Source organism: Empidonax traillii, unplaced genomic scaffold (genome assembly GCF_003031625.1).
Source record: "Empidonax traillii isolate 1590-97213 ecotype Southwest subspecies unplaced genomic scaffold, ASM303162v1 scaffold827:size534266, whole genome shotgun sequence".
NCBI classification, from domain to species: domain Eukaryota; kingdom Metazoa; phylum Chordata; class Aves; order Passeriformes; family Tyrannidae; genus Empidonax; species Empidonax traillii.
The window spans coordinates 427,684-437,849 of NW_020956020.1; the positions used below are offsets into that span (position 1 = coordinate 427,684).

The 10,166-nt window shown below is 46.8% G+C and overlaps 1 protein-coding gene across 1 annotated transcript in view; it reads left to right on the forward strand.

Moving 5' to 3' along the window:
* The first annotated feature begins 2,134 nt into the window (after window positions 1–2,134).
* PDC (phosducin) overlaps window positions 2,135–10,166 on the forward strand; it is a 14,090-nt gene continuing 6,058 nt past the window's right edge. Inside the window, exon 1 of the mRNA XM_027901970.1 lies at window positions 2,135–2,207. The gene's annotated coding sequence lies outside the window, so the exon portion shown is untranslated. The remainder of the gene's footprint in view (window positions 2,208–10,166) is intronic.

A 10,166-nucleotide genomic window follows, 5' to 3' on the forward strand; every position in this document is an offset into this window, starting at 1 on the left:
AGACATCAGGGGCATGTTTTAACCTAAAGCTGTAGAAGTGATACTGAAAGTAAGGAGGAAAGAAAAATGTACTTTAAAAAAATGGGAAAAATCTACAAATTCAAGAAAACTTATCAGTTGCAGAAGACAAAATTGTTTCAAAATGGCCTTTTTAGGCCTGACAAAGCTTTTTGGCCATGCTAATTCAAAAGCTTTCCTCCACAAGGCATACTGGGAATTTTTAATGGGTTTTTTTCTGTTCCTGTGACTTGCAGTAGGGAGAACATAGAGGGGGGTGGAGTTAAATCCTATCCAGGCCTTGCACTAAAATAATGCTGTCACAGAGAACATCTCACAGCCTGAAGCTGTAAAAATGGACCATGAGGAGGCAAAAGGAGTGAAGCACCTACAATCTCTGGCAGCTGGTGCGTGTCAGGTAGGGAATAGCTCAGGGCAAACAGAATCACAGAGTTATAGAATTATAGAATGGTTTGGGTTGGAAGGGACCTTAAAGCTCTTATATGGCATTAGGAAACATTAAATTCAGAGCAGTTTTAAATGGGAAAACTGCCATGAGCAAGGCCGCCTTCCACTAGGTCAAGCAGGAAACAAAACCAGGCAAAGGAAGAACTACATAAATTCTAGAAGTTGAGGGGAAATGTCACTGAACTGGAATGCCTAATTTAAAAAGGAACTATTGCCATTTCAGCATCTCAAAACTATGATTTCTTTAAAATTGGGGCAAATGCTTGGAGCAGGCTCAAGTCCAAGCCCCTGCTCAAGCAGGGTTAGTTAGAGCAGGGTGCTCAGGACTGACCAGCTGGCTTTGAGTGTCTCCAAGGACAGAGGCTCCCTCATTTCTCCTTTGCCACCTTCCTGGTAAAAAAGCATTTTCAGTCCACAGGAATTTGGTGTTTTAATCCATGCCTGCTGCCTCTTGTCCTGTCACTGGGCACTACTGCCCATGTCTCTGTCTGTCCTTTCTACCCACCCAGCAGATACTCAGATGAGATCCCCCTCGGCTCCTTCAGCCTCTCTTCATCCAGCAGATGTTCCAATCCCTTAATCATCTCCGTGGCCCTTCACTGCACTTTCTCCAGTGAAGCCACACCAGTCCTGTGCTGGGGACCCCCTGCCTGGGCACAGCTCTGCAGATGTGCCCCCCCAGTGCTGACATGGGCAGCTCCCTCAGCACCCGTGGGTACACTCCTGTGGACGTGGTCCCGTCCAGTTTGTGTAAATGTTCCCCAGCCTGATCCTCCCCCAGTGGGAGAAGGAGGAGCCCTCCTCGTGTCAGCCCTTGTGAGATCAGGAGGATGAGGCTTAAGGAGGACTCAGACCTCTGGAGAGCTTTCAGTTTTATCAAGGGTCACTGCAGGGGGATGAAAGCAGGACTGGCAGCTGGCTGAGAGCCTTGCGTTACTTTATCACCAATATCAGCCACAGCTCACTCAAAGCCTTGCCCATGGCAGGGGGTGGAATGAGATGGGTTTTGAGGTCCCTGCCAACCCAAACCATCCTAGGATTCTATGATCCTGTGACTTTCTTGGTTGCAAACCATCCAAACTACATGTCACAGCCACAGCTGCAGGTGTTCAAATACACATCTTCCATTTAAAACTGTTCTGAATTGAATGTTTCTTAAAGTCATATAAGGCATTTATAGACTTTTTTCATTGGCACTATCAGTACTTCATTTTGTATCAATGATTAACTAGGTATGACTGGGTGATTTATTCAAATATTAGCATAATTTCCATTAATAATTTTATCCTTTTTACAAAGTGGAGTCCCATCACAGCTCAGAAATATTGAAAAGGCCATCAGGGTTGCAATGGCAGCTTTTCTGCATCCAGTATCAGGTTCTCACACTGTGCTTACAATGCTTCTGTATTTCCTCAGCATCTTTAATACACCTGGCCCTGCAATGCCAAGGTGCCATCTGTAGCTCTCCTTCAGGCTTCCCCCTTCCCAATTAGATGTATGCACTAAATCCTTTAAACCTCTATCCAGTCTGTGTCTTCATTGGCTCAAACTAATGAGCAGAATTTTCTAATTCCCTCCTGATAATCCTATTACCTGTCCAGAGCTATTTCTGCAAGGGTCATCACTCCAGGGAGATGTAAATCTGAGAGCAGGTCCCTCCGTGGTCAGTCCTAATCCAGCTCCTCTCCTGGAAAGCACCAAGGACAGCGGGGAAGGCGGGACTGAGGAACTGAGCCTCTCAGGTACACTGATTTCTGTGTCATTGCCTTTCGAGTTTTATTGCAGCAGGGGAACAAAAGATGGGGGTTTGAAGATGTATTAGTGGCGTATCAAAAGTTCTAATAAAGGAATTGAACTGACAGGGTGTCCCAGAAGAGCTTCTCCTCTGGCACTGGGCTGAAACGTGGCTGCTGAGATAAAAACCAGGGCCAGAGTTCCAGCTGTGGAGTTGGCAGGAGGTTTTGATTAGGATGAGAATAACAAGAGCTCTCACTATTTGTGCTTTAAACAAATGCAGGTTTTGCTCTAGCATGGACAGTAAATAACAAATTGGAAATCAGCACCCTGAGCTGCTGGTGGTGTGTGCCCAGACTGTTGGAAGCGACACCTATATCTAATTTAGCAGAGCTTTTATATTCCTTGCATGGAATCCTCTCCCTCTCTATTTGATTTTGGCACTGATTTAATCCAAAATGCTCTTTTTTAACCTACCTTTGACTACTAACCTGGATAAGAATCTGCAAGAAAACACTCCATTTCTGCCTGTGCTGGGATGGAACTGGGTGCTCTGGGGAAGGGGGAGTGAAGGGCTCAAACCTCTGGGATAATCTCTGGAACATTTTTATGTCTGGGTCCCTTTTGGAGCCTCCAAGAGACTCTGAGTGCTAACTCTAGAATGAATCCTTCTTATCCAGGTATCTAATTTCAGCCTGGTTTTGTAACAATTGTGCTCTTTCAAAAGAATGTTTTGGTGAGTACAAATACTGGTGTGAGAGAACAATAAACCAAATGGGCAATGGCCAAGACATTTCCCTGTGTAGCTGGTGTGACAGCAGTAGTTTTAGGCAGGTTACAAGTATGCAACTAAAGGTATAAATGATGTGTTATGTAAAGAGTTGAAGAAAAGCCCTTTAGGCCCTGAGGGATTGCTCTGTGCAGCTGAGATCCCCAGCAGATGAGCGTGCTGTGAATTGTACAGGTCTGAGTGGTCAGGAAACCTGAGGGCAAAATGACACCTTGGATTTTTGCTTCCACCCCCTTACACAAAATACCTGATCTGCACAATCAGTGGCTTTACAGGCTTCCTGCAAGTACCTGACCTTTTTTTTGACAGGAGGGAATGGTTTCAACATAAGTCACCCTCGTGCAGCTGATCTGCACCAGACTGCCAGAATTATGTGGGAACACTTCGTCCTGCTTCAGAGTGGGATTTTAAGCTGATCTCTGTTATAAATATAATGTCTAATCCTAGCAATTACAATTACAGCACAGCTGAAAACATGGGGAAATACATTAGGGAATGAGAGATAATCATCAAAATAATACAGCTTGAGAGCAAATTACATAGTTGGAGGTGATTGCTGTACACCAGTGTGTGCAGCTACTGGTTTCCAGTGATAAAGGGAGGTCATCTCTAGCAACAATAGATCTCAAAGCCATCACAGGGTTCCCTTATTCCTCATTTACAAAGTGCAAAAACCCTTCAGGTATTTTACACCTTCAAAGTACTCATTACCCTGCTTGTACCCTCAGCTCAACTGCTCAGCTCAGCTCAAAGGTTTTCCCTGGGTGAATCACAGCATTAAAGGGCATTTCCTGCCCCTTTCCAGCCCTCCAAAGTAAAAAGAGCAAAGAGAGCACCAATTCACCAAAAAAAAAGGGCCTGAGCAGTGCAATCAGTGCAGGGGTAATTCTCAATAAATATTGCACTGGACTGGATGACAGGGGCGAGTCAGCTCAGTGGGGCTACAAGGAGTTTCAGGAAGCTGCAATTCTCACCATGTGCATGAGATGAGCAACTTCAGAAGAGTCTTAAATGCAGAAGTGTAAGAACTAAGAAAAAATCTACATCACCCTTACATTTTCCTCCCTTCGTCCTTAGATCACACACACACACACACACACACACACACACACATTTCTTTTTGACCTGCTGTCTTCTTAGGCCACTTTCAGCCAGCCAGGGGTATAATTCCAGGATAATAACTCCATATTGCACAGCCCCCTGTGGACAGAACCACCACCCCCAGTCTGTGCAGCACTCAGTCAGCCTCTGGTGAGCAAAGAGAGGAGAGAAAATCAGCTTGTTCTCCATCATTTGGTTTGTTTAAGGTGGCAGAAGGGCACAGGGGAACTCAGCTGCAGAGCCTGGTATCCAGCTTTCAGTGCCATCCCATAATAGGCTCTTTCTCAGGCATGTGGTGAACTGCAGTTAGACTGAATTACACTCTTCTTTCTGGACCCCTGGAGCGAGCACAAACCTTGGCCTGAGTTCAGATGCGCAGAAATCTTTCCCACAGTTTAAACCTAAGCTGAACCATGCTATAAACCAATATACTGTTACACTGTGCACAGTGCACCCCAAAGCTCCTGCCTGGAATGCTCCATGCCCACAGTGACATGAAAGTGAGAAATGGGGTCTACCCAATACCCAGTACGAGCAGAGTTGGCCAAAATTAGGGGAAGAGCACCTTCTGGGTAAAAGAACAAAAATGAACAAAACAGAATAAAAATCCTTTCCACGTATCTCAAGTGAAGGACTTGGTAAATTCATGTCACCTCTTGTAATAATTCTATTTTTTTCTAAGCTAAAAGGAAATATTTCAATATTTCACTGGCATTTTTTTGCTATGGGCAGACATGGAAGATGAGGGCAATGGCAAGCAGAGGAAATATGATGGGCCTGAGAAATAGCTCCATATGTTTTTCTGCCAAAACAAGAAAGTCTTTTTGATGACCCAGAGCCTTTTCCACTCTAACAGCCATAGATAAAAGAACAGAAAGAAGGAAAATGCAAGAAACTGAAGTAAGAAAATAGTTTTCTCTCTGCATTTTTTCAGAGGAAGGGATGGCAGGAGTGGTGATTCCTGCAGAGAGAGCCGAACTTCCAAAAAACCAATACCTTTGTTTTTAAAACAAGGAAGTTTTGGGAGAACTGGCCCTCCCCTCTTTGCCAGCACATGGTGATGAAGGGCCTGCAGTGGCAATTTGAAGTTCAAGCCAGGCCCAGTTCAGCAGTTCAGTAGTGGGTCCAGTGAACACTCAATGTCACAGGTTTATTTTGTGACACACCTCACTTGGTCACAGGTAAAATACAGCCCAGCTGAAAATACAGCCCAGTTGAAAATAACCTGGCTAAGCCTTAAGCCAAACAGGATGAAGCAAATCCCCAGAAAGAGTTAGGAGAAATCAGGCTGTGTGAGCTGAGGAAACAAGCCAGACATGGACTGGCCAGGGGCTAAACTTAGTGCCTTCAGCCCTGGGGACTTCCTCGGTGCCAATGCCACCTCCAGGCACCCTCTGCTGCCAGGCCACCTCTCCCAGGGAAGGCAAATGTTGGTCCCCTTTATCCGCCCCTGCATCCTCTCAAGATCAGCTGAGTTCTGGAGCTCATCCAGAAAAGGGTTTCAGGCCACTGAAAGAAGTTGTCTTGTAACCCACACCCTATGGTAAAGGGCACCCAGGATGTGTTTATTCAGATTTTCTGTAGATGACTTAGTGGAAGGTGCCCCTGTCCATGGCAGGGGGTTGGAACAAGGTGGATTTAATGGCCCTTCCAACCCAAACCATCCTATGACTTAATTCATTTCAGAAAGTGGCTGTTTATTTAAAACACAGTAACAATCATTTTAGGACTTGAAAATTGGATTATACTCTTCTGTTAAGTGTGAGTATTGATGCATCACCCAAGATTCTCCTATAATATTTAACATAAAGGGATTGATAAAGTCCTTGTTGTCAGACAGTCCAGCCTAGTGCTTATTGACTGTTAAACAGTTAAATGGATTAAGAAATGATTTTTTAAAAGAGAACTTGTTGGAACACATCAATAAATGAGGCCCAGTTAATGCTGTAACACTCATTTATCAAGTAAATCTGACACGATGGCAATCTGAAATGGCGTGGGTTTTCCCTGATTTATGACAGTGTTCGGGATTGTCTCTGAGCCTGATTGCCCCACAGGCAGAGGGAGTGCTCTCACGTGTATTCACACCTTATTCTTTAGCACCGGGGAATCCACAAGCAGAGTCCCTTTTCGTGCTGACACCACAGCACACAGCTGCTGGATGCCAAAATCGTTGGAAAGAAGAGTCCTAGAAAAATCAGGTTTCCTTAGTCCCCGAATTCCCCTCCTTTGCCAAGGCCAGCAGACGGTGCAGGGCTGCACCTCCATCCTCAGCCCACGTCTGCTGCAGCCAGGCTGGGGTTTGGCCACGTCACACCCGGCTCCAGAAACAAAGGTCCTGTCCTTCCTCCTGCCTGTTCCAACAAGCCCTTTGCTGCTGATGCTCCTGTGCTCAGGGAATGTCAGAAGCCTCCAAGAACAGATCACTGTCAGGTGGCTTCTTAGGAGGGGACACAACTACAGCCCGAGCAAGGGGAAGGATAAAGTGTTTGGAATTAGTTTTGGGATAGAGCCATAGCAGTCCCTGTGAGGAGGTCTTAGAAACAACCAAGTGGGCACAGAAAAACCGGCCCAGCATTTGCACTGCAGTTTCTACATGGATGAAAACAAGTCCCTGGGAAAGGCTTTGCCCTGCTGTTCATGTGAGCTGGACAGGGAACGCGTGTCTTTTAAGCCATCAGCCTTTGCTCCAAATCATGACATTTATTTACAAGTTCAGAGAAACTTGTGTACATGCTTTAGCTGCTGCATAACTGCTACCCCAGCTTGCTTTGTTTGGTCTGCAAAGGAAGACAAAACGTTTATTCTCATTTTATGAAGTTTTACAAGGCATGTGCAAAGACATTGACAAAGCAGCTGGTGAAGGTTCACCATTCATAATTAAGAGGATGCAAAAAAAAAGAAACTACAACCAGGAAGCCTCTGGAATTACATAAATGGTATAAAATATCTCTGCAGGAAAGGGATAAACTTCCTTACTGTTGGGGGGAACTGAGCACTTGGACAGGCTGCCCAGAGAGGCTGTAGAGTCTCCTCCTCTGGACAGACTCAAAACCCCCCTGGATGTGATCCATCTTCTCCAGAGGTCCCTCCAAGCCCGACCTCCAAGTGTGTGATTCCAGGATATGAGGAAGCCAACAGACCTTATGTAAACACTTTGGTGGCCACACAACCCCCTGTGCTTTGGCTTTCAGCTGCTGGTTACCGGAGGTGACACCGGGAATACCTCCCTGCTGTCACCTTCCTTTCATGCAGTTGTAGGTGCCACAGGGATGTCAGGATCATGCAGTGGAGATGACAGGATTTCAACCAGGAACCCTGCAGGACTTCCCACTGGGAAGCTGCAGCTGGTTGGAACAGGACCAGGAGATACACCATTTGATCAGTGACATTATAACTGCATTTTGTGGTAAATAGTCAGGTGAAAAAATAGGTAAAAACACAGCGAGCTGGTGACAGCTTTACAGTTCAACAGAGGAGACTTTCCCTTCTCTTTTGGCTGTGCTGAGCCCAGCTCCAGACTGGCAGCACCCTCCTGACAGTGCCAAGACTGGCCTTGGCCAAATACAGATGGACCTTTGACACCTGGATCCTCCCATTAAAGATAAACATGGAAATTAATCTGTCAGCTCTCCTGAGACATGGAGATGCACTTGATAGAGCCTCAGGAAACTTTACCAGAGAAATATAAAAGGGATGGAGAAAGAGGAATCACCTGGCAGTCACAAGCCAGCCCAACTGCCAGGCCCTGCCAGTCCTGCAGGAACAGTTCCAGCAGGCTGGGAGACACCAGAAATTCCTGAGAGCACAAGTTGAGTCATAGGAAAAGCCCTCTGAGATTGAGTCCAACCATCCCCCAGCACTGCCAAGGCCAGCACTAACCCCTGTTCCCAAGTGCCACATCCACATGTCTGTTAAATCCCTCCAGAGATGGGGACTCCCCTACCGCCCCGGGCAGCTGTGCCAGGGCCTGAGCACCCAAGTCAATGGGAGAGTGTCAGAATCAGAAGATAATCTATCTTTTCAAACAATGGCAAAGTAGCAAACAAGATCATTACACACCTCAGGGGATGCATGTTAGTGCTCAGAGAAAGCCAGGAATGAAGGATACATGAATATGAAAGCTGAATGAATATGAAACTGAAATAATAAAACAAGTCCTGATTTAAAATATCGGCATTTTGCCTTTCCAGACAAAAATCAGTATTCCTTTGGTAGAAGGATCAGGGTATGGTTTGAGTTGGAAGGGACCTTAAAGATCATCCCATTCCACCCCTGCCCTGGGCAGGGACACCTTCCACCAGCCCAGGTTGCTCCAACCTGGCCTGGGACACTTCCAGGGATCCAGGGGCATCCACAGCTTCTCTGGGCACCCTGTGCCAGGGCCTGCCCACCCTCCCAGGGCAGGATTTCTCCCTAATCTCTAATCTAAATTTACTCTCAGTTGAAAGCCATTCCTTGTGGTCCTGTCACTGATTGATGTGAAAGACATTGAGCTAATTTCCTGGTTTGGAGCGATATCCAAAAATAAATGTGCAATCCAGAAAAGATGAATAATTCCTGGTGCATAATTAGAGGCCGGACTTTGAAAGATTAAAATAAAGAGGAAGAGAAAGGGATATTATTTTCATCCTATGACTTCAACCCCACAAAGGGGTAGTCACATAAAGAATTTCCCAACTGGCCAAGATTTAAGGACAACTGAAACATTGGACTCATCTATTTAAAATGTTTCCACCTCCCAAATAAAGAACAGCATAACTCTGCTAAAGCGGATAGAGGAATAATCCAATCCCATAACCCTCTCATCAGTCCCAGTGACGTGCAGGCACAGAGGAGCTGCAGCTTCCTACGTCAGCCCAGCCTGCTTTGTGTTCTATTCCTCTCATGTGACCTCTTCTTTTGCAAATAAAGTCCTGTCCTGGTGTTTTGAAACTGTGTTTTTCCCCCAAACACAGTGACCTCATCTGTCCACGACACCCCACGTTTTTCCTTTAGGTAAGCCCTGGAATTCTCCATTTTCCATACAATGAGCCTGGCTCTGCACACTGGGGTGACACCACCCCGGTGCAGGTGGTCAGAGCAGGCGATTGCAGCTCTTAAATCTGTACTTGGCCCCCTCCAGGTGAGGGATCTGACTGTCCCTGGGGCTGGGGGAGCTGTGGGTTCTCCGTGCTCTCTGTTCCCTGCAGAGGTGCCCGATAGCCCAGCAGGTCCCTGGGGGTGCTCACGGCTTGGGCAGCAGGGCTGGAGCCGCAGCCTCTGCCCTTGACACCGCTCCTGCTTACGTAAGGCTGCTGATGCCTCTGCAGAGCCCACTGCAGCCGTGCCCAAGGGAACCTGGCCTTGCTGCCAGCACAGGGCACTGACCCTCCCAGGGCTCCTGCTGCAATCCACTGCCTGTGGGGATGATGCTCCCTGCACATCTCTGCTGTTTCACCCAACTCCCCCAGATTTCAGCCTGGGGACCGTCCCAATCCACGGCTGCTCCTTCTCCTGCCCACAGGGTACATCTGGTACCCTCTGAGAGGGGACGGGAATAACAAGGGAAGTCATTCTGAAGCTGGAAATCAGGGAAAACGGGCAGAGAAGAGAGTTCAAATCAGGGTTTGGGAAGAGGGAAATGCTGCTGAACTGCAGACACTCCTCCCAAGGGGGAACACTCCAAGCACAGGTAACCCAGCTGACTGACCACCCTCCCAGAGCTCAACCCAAAATGTGCCCCCACATCTCACCGACAAACACCCCTCACTTCTCATCCTTCCTCTTCCGTGGGTCCCCAAAATTTCCTACTTCCCAGTCTGTCTGTGTCCCACCGATGGCTGGGGCTTCACTGCTGGTGCACAGCCCAAACCCAGGCACGGAGCAGAGTTCTGGGGGGGAAAGCAGCCAATTTCTGCCTACAACTGTTTATATTTTAAGGAAAATCTTTCTCATGTTTACTTCTTGGACTAGTAGCAAAACCTCTTATTTTGGAACCAAGTTTTATTGGCTTTGTCCTTTGCAGAGTGCAGCTTGCCTTTTACAGTTTGTTTAGAGGTTTTTTTTAATGTCCTTCTGCAGCTATAATTTACAA